Source organism: Coenobita brevimanus, chromosome 95 (genome assembly GCF_032717465.1).
Source record: "Coenobita brevimanus isolate Jiangsu-jjx chromosome 95, ASM3271746v2, whole genome shotgun sequence".
NCBI lineage: Eukaryota > Metazoa > Arthropoda > Malacostraca > Decapoda > Coenobitidae > Coenobita > Coenobita brevimanus.
This window is the reverse complement of record NC_137048.1, coordinates 36,857,285-36,867,580: the sequence shown is the minus strand read 5'-3', so window position 1 is coordinate 36,867,580 and position 10,296 is coordinate 36,857,285. Positions and strand designations below refer to the sequence as shown.

General features: G+C 43.6%; 1 non-coding gene across 1 annotated transcript; it reads right to left on the bottom strand.

Annotated features, from left to right (window-relative positions):
* Positions 1-4,984: 4,984 nt before the first annotated feature.
* TRNAN-GUU (transfer RNA asparagine (anticodon GUU)) lies at positions 4,985-5,058 on the bottom strand. The gene has a single exon. It is a non-coding gene; the product is annotated as a tRNA-Asn (tRNA).
* Positions 5,059-10,296: the final 5,238 nt, after the last annotated feature.

Sequence of the window (10,296 nt, the reverse complement as noted above, 5' to 3'; positions counted from 1 at the left end):
CTTTACCTTGGCCTTATCTCTCCCTCGCGAATGCTGAACTGTATTGAAGTTAATATCACAGTGTGTTGCCAGTCACGAAGAAGTGCAGTGGAAAGGACGTTGAACCGTAGTATTGTTTTCTGCCATTTGTGTATAACAGATAATTAACCACGGAGAAGTGCTGTTGGAAGGATGCAGGGCAGTAGTATTGAGTTATTCTGACACTGAGCTCCGGAGACTAAGCTGCAAAAAGAGGAAAACTAAGTTAATGAACTGTAGTTTCCAAGGTTTTTATGCAGCTGAAGAGAGGATGTTCGACCTGAAGGAGTTAGGGTATATCAATCCACCCTGACTACTAGATATCTTACCTAAGTATAATATAATCGTCTGGAGATAACAAGAATGAAGCACAGACGACGTTCCCATGGTCAGGACAACGCTGGTGTTTTTATCCAAGCTAACACGAAATGACAGTATTTACCTGTGCGTGAGTCATGCAGCCTGAGTTTGTGGGTCGTATTCAAAGTGGAAATTTCGTAGCAGCTTTTTCTTGGCGATTTATTCTGTCCATTACACCTCAGTATCTTCTTGTATGTTAATGATTAAAACTACTGCGATATGAAAATTATATAAATACCCGGTACCGTAACATGTTACGGTGTAACAAAAAAAAAAAAAAAAAATCGCTCAGGAAAACATGCTGTGCAGCCTCCTGTGCCACCTGGAATACATCTCAGACAACGGTGGTTCAGCAAATGGGATTTACTTCAGCCTTGTAACAGCGACTAATTTAAATCATTCTTGCTACAGCCAGACGATTTTATTCAGCCTCTCGATTGTAGTGTCCAGTAACAACAGCCATCTGCTACCGCAGGGCGACTTTATTCAGCTGAAGAGGGGACTGACGTTAAGTACAGTAGATCAGGGATATTAATAACTGGAAAACAATATGAAAATAGCTGGAACAACGATGTAGGAATCATAGTTTCGTACAAAAAAAAAAAACGGCATAATGTACATTAATTTGTGTAAACAGTGCAGCAATAACAGTATCCAAAACAGCTGAAATTATTATAACACAATGGATATTTGTTTAAAATCTTCAACGTTGAATTGAGTCTCGTGGCACCAAATTATACTATGATGATTATTTTATTTATAACTGCGATGACAGCATCCAAACAGCAGTGGAACAGCAGCAGCAACAGCAGCAGTAAAGTAGGATTGAGCACAGCAGGGCGAGCGAGCGGGGTGTTACCTTACTGCGTGTCACGTGTTCGTACTCTGGGGGAATGTTGACAATGTTGCCAAGTGCACACGGCAATGGCGGTACCTGCACATCGCCTGGGTAACGGCCATATATCAGCATTAACAGATAAGAAAAAACGCTTATCTCTAACCCCGAGAGACGAGATTTACTGCTGCACTTTCTGCTTGGGGGAATTATGGATTTTAATTATGTGCTGGTGGTGAATGGGGGATGGGCCGAGGTGGAGCTGGCGCCGAAGTGTCTGTTTATCTAGGCTGTTCGTAACATGCATACTGCGCAGAGACTGTAAGCCTTCCTCGTCACTACAAACGTTTACTTCCCCGACCCACACTGCAGCCTGGACGATTAGAGTGGTTGTTTGAGGAGTGTTGGCCTTCTAAACCCCCACTCCACCCACTCCTCCATGCCACTCCGTCCCTAGAGATGCTGTGTTGCCGCCGTACGCCCAGTCATCCAAACATTCGCCTTTTACTCCCATCCCGTGACAACCTCGGGATAATAACGACCATCTAAGTACCACCATGACGACCTTTAACGACCACGGGGGTAGGGGCGGCCAGCAGGGTGGTCCCGAAAGGGGAGGAAGTGGGGTAGGAGTGCTAGTAGTGCCAACGCCGCCCAAACGAGGTTATATAATGCCTACGTCACGGGAGGCGCCACAACACACCATCGTCACCATTATAGGCACCCCGTGTAGGCTCTTAGGGCACAAATAGGGGTCTTTGGACTCCAAAACGTACATGAAACACTAATTACAGAACCCTAACATGCCATTTATCCGTTCATGCAAAGCCGAAACCTCTCCATTTATTTATACATAGCAATTGACTGAGGTAGAGCCATCGCTTATTTTAACCTGTATGACGTGCGGGCGCCTCCGTCTTTTACTTCCCAATCAATACCACCTGGGAATTATCCAGTCCGTTTCCTCACGCGTAGGCCCTGGAATTATTCGTTTTTGCCAGCCTAGTACCGGGAGGGAAAGAAATGACGTTTAATAATTCCTCAAGAACTACCTTGGCTACCGATATAAGGCAACAGTGTTGCCAACCCCTTCCTGTGCGGCTGTTCCGACCTACATACCTCCTCCCCCTCCCCCTCCCCATCACCCCCCACATTCTCCCCCGTCTTCCTACGTTCTCTCCCTCTTCCCCCACTCTCTGCCTGTCCTGTTGACCTCCCTTCCTTATCTGTTTTTCCTGATTCTCATCTTTTCCCTCTATTCCCTTTTCGTCATTCCTTGAAGATTATTTTCATCACTTATCTCTGGTTTGCCTTCTTCGCTGCCCCCCCCCCTCTCTCTCTCTCTCTCTCTATCGTACTTCACCTTGTGCCGTGAGATAAATTTTCATTCTTATAAATCTCCTTCATTTTTTTCTCCATTTCGCTCTTATTTCCTTGTGTCCTTCCTTTCTTCCTCTCCAACTTATCCCCCTCTCTCTCTCTCTCGCTCTCTCTCTGTCCAACTATCTATATTTGTCTGTTTCTGTCTGTCTATCTATCCATCTATTTGTCTCATTTTTCCTCCATTAACGATTCAATAAATTTTTCCATAATTAGCGATTCGCACTTTTCTCTGTTGGCGGTCTCTCTCTCTCTCTCTCTCTCTCTCTCCTTCATTTTTAGTCTTCCCCTATTTAACCATGACACGGTCGGCAAAAGTCTAGTACCTATTCCTGCTGTTGGCAATCTTTTATATTTAGCTGATTAAGTCATAGGAGCCTCGGTGATAATATTCCATCACGTTCTTGGTCTTCCTGTCCTCATTCTTCCACTGCATCATATTATTTTTTGGTTTACATTCTTGCTCCCGAAGTGTGGGAAAATTTTGAATGATTAATTAAGGTTCTTCACTGAGGAATAAAATTGCTAATGAAGGATGAGAGAGGGAGAAAAGAAAGGTGTGTGTGTGTGTGTGTGTGTGTGTGTGTGTGTGTGTGGGTGGGTGGGTGGGTGGGAGGGTGTGTGTGAGGTACGTTTATGTGCACATGTTCGGTCTGTAGACTATATACGCTTAGCACCATTATCCGCATCAGTGTGTGTGTGTGTGTGTGTGTGTGTTGATTCAGTTAGATGTAGATGTATATATATTGATACTGTTTGATGTGTATGTATGTATGTGTGTATGTAAATAGCACATCATTACCCCCCCCCAAGACCATTACGGTATCGGCTATTGAGTGGGCATATATTATCAGGAGAAGCAATTTGCAAGTTTACTCGGCGCTACCCTATATCGGCTCCACACACACACACACACACACACACACACACACACACACACACACACATTTTCTCTACCTTTGTGTCTGTCTTGATGTTGAACCAAAATTCTGTCATTGCATTAAAGTTCGTAAGGCAGGAAATGCTGTAAAAGTACAGAGCAATTTACTATATATGTAACCCTGGGTGTGTACTGTCCTTACCAGTCATATTTATCTGGTTATCTGTATGTTAATCCATCAGTATATGTGTGTCTGGAGGGGGGGAAGAGTTGTAATGCAGGGAGAAGGGAGGGAGTTGGGGTTTACAATAAGAGGATTTAAGGGCCCGGAAGAGGTGGAGGCGTTGGAGATGGGATGACGTCTACAGTGTGCTGGGGGATGTAGAGGGAGTTGAGGTTTATATAAGCGAACAGGTAGATAGGGAATGGAGGTAGAAGTGTGTGTGTGTGTGTGTGTCTGATATAGGAGGGAGGAATTAGGGGGTAGTTGGAGGAAAGGGTCTGTGAGTTAAGGGAATATAGAGGGAGTAGAGGAAAGGGATTGGATGTGGAGAGAGTGTATGAGGGGGATATAGGGCTGGAATATAGGCTAGATGTGGACATGGGGTCTGTATGTAGCGGAATGAGAAAGCAGAATGAGTACTTGTGGAAGGGGTGTGAGGTTTGTGTATGGGGAAGCTAAATGAGAAAGGGAGGAGACTGAGGTCTGTGTGCAAGTGGGGATAGTGAGAAGTAAGTGGATAGTTGAGGGAGGGGGTTGTGGTTCGGGTAGGACGAGATGAGTAGGGGGTTGAATTCCGATGAGATGTAGACGAGGTGGCACAAGGAAGGGATCTGAAGGGAGGTAGGGCGAAGTGTGGAGTTAGGATGAGGTAAGGAGGGTGAGACAAGGAGGAGGGATGAGGTAAGGATGTAGGATAAGGTAGAAGGGAAGGGTGGAGTAAGAAGGTAGAGTCGGGTATGGAGGGAGGGGGAGGTGGATTGAGATAGGGGGGAATGAGTGAAGTAAGTAAGGAGGTAGGGTGTGTTAGGAGAAAGGAAATTGTAATGAAGTAAGATAAGGCAAAATAATAAATGGAATAGGATTAAATACAGAGAAGCACATAAACTACGTCAGAGAGAGAGAGAGAGAGAGAGAGAGAGAGAGAGAGAGAGAGAGAGAGAGAGAGAGAAACATTTTTTGTCCCATGATGAAGTCATGTGCTAGAAGAAATTATAGTAAAGATTTACCCATTCATCGTGACTGAGACATAGACTGAGGAGAGACAGGCTGTGCTGGTTGGTTCAGTGGAGGACGTGTGATAAAATATGACAATGGTCTTGTGTGAGATCGAAAATTAGTAAAAATAAAGGTCTCTGTCTGTCTGTCTGTCTGATGATGGTAATTGAAAATGACGATGATGAGAATTACAACGTTGAGGATATCAAAGTGAAGCGATCCAAATCCAACTGAAAAAAGAAAATGAAAAGACTAGAACGTGAAAATCCAACCATTAGAAAAAAATAATCTTCGCCCCCGGGTGGGCTCGAACCACCAACCTTTCGGTTAACAGCCGAACGCGCTAACCAATTGTGCCACGGAGGCTTGATAACCGTATCGTGGGGAAGGCGGATTGCTTAGGTGGACAGGTAGATTGGAGGGTAAGTGGCTAAATAGGTAGGAGGAAATTTCGGTGGGTACCGGTACATGGGGTAGGTGGGTGGGTGGGAATGTACGTGGGTAGGTTGATGGGGGAGTAGGCAGACTGTGTAGGTCCGAAGGTAGGTAGGTAGGTAGGTGGCTAGTTAGGTGGGTGGTTGGGTAGATAGGGTACATTGTCATTGTTGTTTTAGGGGCCACTGACCTGTGCGGTGAAGTCACTTAAAGACGCGCGCACACACACACACACACACACACACACACACACACGGTTCTCCTGGGACAGTGTTCATTATCATGGCGGCATACTATCCGGAAGTAAAACACCACGGTTCTTCGAAGAGGGTAATGTAAGGGGTAGGTGGAAAAGGGACGTTGGTAAGTGAAATGCAACAAAGTATGGTAAGGTGAGGCAAGGTGACTTGGAGTGAGCTAGGGTGAGTAACAAAGTGAGTTATGGTAAGGCTAGGTGAGGATGAGAGTGAATGATGGGGCAAGATGTGAGAGGATGAGGCAGGGTGAGGCATTGATTAGTGTAGATGAGGTAGGATGTGACAGAGGAAGGGCGATAGAAGGGAAAGGCACAAAATGAAAAGATAAAGAAACTTTGAAGTAAGGGAAGGGTAAGTGAGATAGGATGAAGCAGGATAATGCAGGGAGAGAGTGAGAGAGGTAGGGTGAAGCAATGTGAGGCAGGGATAAGGTCAGAGGTAGGCAGATAAGGGAGGGTGAGGCAAAGTGGTCAGGCAGGTGGATGAGGCAGGTATAAGCGATGCAGTGGAGAGAGAGAGAGAGAGAGAAACTAGCCTCCACCAATCATTCCCTTCCTCTTCCAGAACCGCACTTTCATATATCGTGGGAGATTAAGTGCAGCACACAGACACACCCCACACCCTGACTCTTATCTCGTTGCACATTCCTGAGGCGGTGTATTACTGTCTCTCTCTCTCTCTCTCTCTCTCTCTCTCTGTTTAATCAGTCTGTATATCTATATCCTTTTATCTACCTAATGCCTTTGGCACTCATTCTCTACCCCTTTCACTCACCATCCTTCCATCTGTCAATCGATATCTGTCTATCTGTTTGTTCACCTGTCTGTTTCTTTCTGTCCATCTTTCTGTATCTATATCGATCTCCTCTATGCCATCTTTGTCTTGTTAATCATGTCTATCTACTCTACTATCTATATACAGTATCGGTATTTAGCTATCTAAGACATACTGTATACAGAGACAGAAGAAACAGAGAAACACTGAAATCCCCAGTATCTCTAAACCAAAATACCCATCTCGCAGCGGCCTACAAGTTAAACACAAGTAAAAGTATCTTCTTTAATGTCTCTTCAGTAAGTACAAAAGCTGTTTGGGTTAGAGGCTAAGTGCATTCTACTGGGATTAGAGAGTTTAAGGTGGATCTCTCTCTCTCTCTCTCTCTCTCTCTCTCTCTCTCTGACAATCTCCTCGCTTCACCAGTACTCCAAACTAAAAGGAAAGAGTTTTGGTATTCTTGCCGAGCTGTCTTTTTCTACCAAGCAGTGACGTGATGGGAATTGCATTAGGCTCCCCATTCTTGTCCTCTCTTATTCTCGTTTTCTGATCGTTTTTTTGGTGAGATTTTTTTTTTTTTTTTTCTGTGGTCATATCTTTTGTCTTTTTAGTGATATCTTTGTTTTTATTTTTCATTTCTTCTTATTTCTCCCATCATTCCTGTCACATTTTATAAGCTACTCGTCTTTCCATTTCAGGTGGCTTTACATTGAGTGCCAAGCCTAATGGTTTCCTATATGCCAGGAAATCATATACAACGCTGGGTGGTAACCATATAACCAACCCATACTTGTTCCCTAATTGTCAGCAAGTGGGTTGGCAGAGGGTTAGTGCCCCTCTCCGTAAAACAACTAACTCAAAGACTAATGGACACCCCTTACGGGATTATGGCGTCTGGCAATAGATAGATAAATAGATAGATTTCTTCTTACCTACAGTTTTTCATCTGTTCAATTTTCCTTTTACTTATCTTTTGCTCTCATCTGACTCCATTTTTCCCCTTGTTCTATCAAGACATTATTCCTTTTCATTTGTTTATTTTTGTGGTATCTTTTTCTTCACTGTTTTCCCACGTATTATAAATATATTTTTCGGAGTGTTTGTAGTCTCTTCTTACGTTTTTACGGTACTCTCTCTCTCTCTCTCTCTCTCTCTCTCTCTCTCTCTCTCTCTCTCTCTCTCTCTCTCTCTCTCTCTCTCTCTCTCTCTCTCTCTCTCTCTCTCTCTCTCTTATGATAAAAAGTATGGCTAAATTAAGAAAGGATGAATTCTTCCTAATCTGGGAGAGAGAGAGAGGGGGGGGGAGGTAAGGTGAAAGAGAAGGTGGTTAGGGAAGGAGGAAGAAGATGGTGGAGGATAAGAGTACTGAGAGAGGGAGGTGGGCACAGGAGGGGGGAAGAGGAGAGGGTGAGAGAGGTGGATGGCGGAGAGGGTGGGATAGGAATAAGTATACGGAAATGAACACAGCTTTCAGTCAAATACTACATCACAAACATGCAGCCACTTCACAATGTTCCTCAGTTAGTACCGGTATTTAATAAGTTCAAGCCTTTCTGCATTTAAGTTTTCTGGATATTTAAATTCCCAGGTTCATAAGAGACGTTGCTGCGCAGCGGTAGCTGGGGGGTGGGGGGAGTGGAAGGAGGTGGGGGGATGGAGGGAGAAATGAGGAGGAGGAGGGAGGGGGAAGTGGGGGATGGAGTGGTTTGAGGTGGGGGGAGATGAGAGAGATCTGGATGCGTGTCGGAGATAGTCAAGTTAAATGATCCTTATAAATGTTTATTATAAATACTCTGCTTAGCTTGTGACTTCTCCCATAATTATGTGTAAGTTAATAATGGAACTGTTATTTGAGGGTTATAATTAGATACGATTAATTAACAGGACTGGCAACTGAGCGGTGTGGAGGAGCTCTAGAGAGAAACCGTGGAATGTGTACTCATATGCCGTCAATAAATATCAAAGCGCGCTTTTTAAATAACAAATCCTCAGTTTCACTGGGAAATATTAACATACACTAATGAAGGATGAAAATATTTTTGTATGAATGCAGGAAAGGCTGCGGTACTATTGCTTACATAGTCTTTGTTTTAACAGTGAAAAACTACTATTAGGAAACTCATCAGGAGACACCTGCCGGCTTATGAACTTCTGCTTACCGGACCCAGTGGCCGGCCCTCTTCTCCTCTGTCTAGTCTGATTGATCAGTGTCCCCGTACTTTTTTTTTTTTCTGTGTTTTTGCGCGTGTGAGGAAAAGAAGGGGAGTCAAATCAAGGACTGTGGAGCTTGTAGTAGTGAGGGTGACAACGAAGGAACCAAGATGACGAAAGAGTTTTTTTTATATAAGGTAAGCAGAGGAAGTCTGGATGTTGGTGACAGTTAAGCGAAGAATTGCACGAGACAGTTTAACTGGTGTGGAAGTAAGCAGTTAAATAAGTTAACAAAGAAAGGAATTACTGGATTTTATGATGTTAACTTTGACTGTTAGGTTGATAGTTGGACAGTGAAGAAATTAAGCTGGATAATGAAGAAATTAAGAAAATGAGTAAGTGAAGGAAGAATTACACGTGGTCATGTCCTTGTGTACGCGTTTTTTAACTTGGCCCAGATTTTCGTCCATTAGTAGTTTATACAGTTCAGTGACAGTAAAATGACAGTACTACAATTCTACATCCTTTCCCTAGGACTTCATCGTGACCAGCATCATGCTCTCTCTCTCTCTCTCTCTCTCTCTCTCACACACACACACACACACACACACACACACACACACACACACACATTTTTGAGATGGAAGGGGATTCTGGCGGGGGAGAGAGAAAGTTTGGTATGAAAAATATTATTCTTCCTCTGGGTGTGGGCGTTTTTCGGGTTTGTGTAAGAGCCGAGTTTTGTTTATTCTTCTACTCGGGCGCCATCTTGAGCCCGTTGTCCCCCAGTGTTTACCTTACACCATGTTTGCCCAGCGCTGGGATTATGCTATTTTGTGCTCTTACTGGGGCTCTGTGCTGGATACGATGATGATGTTGGTGACTGGCTGGAAATTAGCATGAGAGTGGCAGATTAGCACTTGGTGAGATGACACTTCGTATTTTCGTCGGCTTAGGAGGCTTCTTAGTACTACTGTACTTTCATTTCCCTTTCAAAATAGTGATGTGTTTTATTCATGTATTCGTGCTTCAGACTTACAGTTAAATTCAACTATCTCTGCGGTTAGTACAAGTCAGCATTGTACGAGTATAAAGGCTAACATGAGAATACTCTCCTCAGCAGGGAGAAATACTCAGTCTAAAGTCATCCGACGCCAGATCTGTTAACCCTTTGTGGTTCTGGTACACTTACCGTACGTCATATATTTAGTCTAATAAAAGTCGAGAGACATACAATAGCAGTCTTACGGTTAAGTGGGTATGGTTATTATGTATCCCTATACAATACTAGTTCACCTTAAGTTAGTACCGATTACATATACACGCTTTTATCTCACTCAGATATATGCCCATATTCTCAGTGGCTTTATCTTACATCGATACCTATAAAAATAATATGCGCATTATAGGTTAGTCCTCTAGTGGTCACGACAGCTCTAGTAGGCTATTCACTCCATCACACATCAACCAGTTTTACTTGGGTGGGACTGAGTTATATGAGCCAGAGTGTGTTTTAGCATTAACTTGGCCTAGATCGCCCTATTGTAGCTTATTTCACGTACCTCATTGGCAGAATAGGACAATACTAAGGCTCTAGATCTTTTTGCATAGCAATTCTTCGTGATTAGCATCGCAGCCTATTCTAGTGTTAATATGCTGTTACAGTCCAACATTAAAAAGGGAAGCATGGCAAATTTAGGTCAGGTTAAAGAAACATTGCGTTTACTGTACTTACTCTTTTAACGTACCGTACTCTCTCTCTCTCTCTCTCTCTCTCTCTCTCTCTCTCTCTCTTATAAATCACCCTTCACCTTCCACGTTCATATATCACTGCACTCACATTCCGAACACTTTCACACACACACACACACACACACACACACACACACACACACACACACACACACGAGTGACCTAAAGCTGTTGTCTTACATCCTATTGACCTCTGACTTACTAATTAGGAAACTTTCTTAAGCAGAGAGAGAGA